Source organism: Lathamus discolor, chromosome 3 (genome assembly GCF_037157495.1).
Source record: "Lathamus discolor isolate bLatDis1 chromosome 3, bLatDis1.hap1, whole genome shotgun sequence".
NCBI classification, from domain to species: Eukaryota; Metazoa; Chordata; class Aves; order Psittaciformes; family Psittacidae; genus Lathamus; species Lathamus discolor.
In genome coordinates, this window is record NC_088886.1 from 62,558,350 (window position 1) to 62,560,478 (window position 2,129).

The window sequence follows — 2,129 nt, forward strand, 5'->3', positions numbered from 1 at the left end:
GGAAGACTGTTGTCACAGCTGTTACAACCGAAGAGGGCAAGGAATATGCATAAAGAAACTTGCAAAGTCAGTGATACTGGATTAAGCGAAAAGTGAGGACCGTTCCTTGGAAGGAGAATTACTGAAGAAAAAATTCTCATGGAATATTTATAGTTTGTGTCATCCTGAAAGTGCTGTTCTCGGGTTTTAGCGGTTGTTCTGTTTCATTAAATCTGTAGACATAGAAAATAGGTTGAAATCTTCTTTTATATGAGGAATAAATTGATACGACATCAAAGATGAGGCTCTTATCCCAATTTCAGTAGCAAATTGCACTGATATTTTTCCCTTTATTTGACCATCTCTTTCTGGAATGGAAGAAGCCTGGAAGCAGGAATGGGACCTCTTCCTTCACTCGGCTGAGAATGTCCTGTGGAATTTTGCTGATCAGTTTACAACCCGGTCAGCCATAAGACACAAGCCTGTAGGAAATCAAACTTGAGTAGCTCCAATGTTCACGTGAATGCTTACCCAGCAGTCGATTTGTGTTCAATAATAGATTGAGCCAAGATGAAACCAAGACTCAGTTACAGGTGCTGGCCGTGTGCCCTGCCCACCTCCCACAGGATCCTGTTCCTGCAGCAGGAATGGCTCAATGCTGCAGTAATCAGCACCCGAGTTTCTGCATTTCACAGGCGGGCACTTTGAGACAAGCCAACATCAGTTTCTGCTCAGGCTTAAGCCACAGTGTTCCTGTCATGGGAGGCATCCTGCAAGAAGGATTGGTGTACATAGCTGGGGTAGGCGAGTTCTCTGTTAGCTGCAGCTTAATCCAGTGTGGGATATACATGAACATCTTCAACATTATATTGAGAGAGGAGAATTCCTAAATTACCAGAAAGATCAGGACACCTTAATGGAAAATTGAGGTGGTTTGGGACATGTATGGTGGTGGAAGCATGCCAAGAGGAATGGTGATTCAGAGCAGCCCTAAGGAGGACTTGGGGGTGTTGGTGGATGAGAAACTGAGCATGAGCTGCTTCAGTGTGTGCTTGAGCCCAGAAACCCCCCATGTGCTGGGCTGCATCAACAGGCGCGTGAGCAGCAGGTCAAGGGAGGTGATCCTGCCCCTCTGCTCTGCTTTGCTCTTGTGAGACCCCACTTGCAGCACCGTGTGCAGTTCTGGTGTCCTCAACATCAGAAGGACATGGAGCTGTCGGAGCAAGTCCAGAGGAGGCCACGAGGATGAGCAGGAGCTGGAGCACCTCCCGTATGAAGACAGGCTGAGAAAGTTGGGGCTGTTCAGCCTGGAGAAGAGAAGGCTGCGTGGGGACCTCATAGCAGCCTTCCAGTACCTGAAGGGGGCCTATAGGGATGCTGGGGAGGGACTCTTCATCAGGGACCATAGCGATAGGACAAGGGGTGATGGGTTCAAACTGAAACAGGGGCAGTTCAGGTTAGATCTAAGGCAGAAGCTCTTCTCTGTGAGGGTGCTGAGGCGCTGGCACAGGGTGCCCAGAGAAGCTGTGGCTGCCCCATCCCTGGCAGTGTTCAAGGCCAGGTTGGACACAGGGGCTTGGAGCAACCTGGTCTAGTGGAAGGTGTCCCTGCCCGTGGCAGGAGGTTGGAACTGGATGATATTAAGGTCCCGTTAAACCCAAACTGTTACATGATTCTATGATTATGCTTTTTCTAGTTAGAAAACTGTTTACCATGATCACATTTAATTTTGCCTGCATATTTTTGCTTCTTTTGCAACACAACAGCTCAAAACCATAAAGTGAAAAACAACTGGACAAAACTCACAGCATTTCATTTACCACCAGCGAACATCCGCAATACCTGTTCTCCGCATGACGGGTGCTACCCTCTGCTCCGCAGCGCTACCGAGGAGCGCACGCACGGCTCCCCGGGGCACGGCCGGCCGCCTCAGCGCGTTTCTCGTCACCCGCTGCAGACAGTGGGCCCCATGGACAGCAGAACGCTGCCGGACGGTGCCGTTCCGCGCCGCAAGCACTCACCCCGGCCGTGAGGGAGCCGCTGTGGAGAGCGAGCGGGCGGGGCCGCGGCGGCGAGCGGAGCCCGGCGGCAGGTGGCGGCGGCGGCTCGGCCCCTTTAAGGCGACGCCCGCCGTAACCCGATCGCCGCAG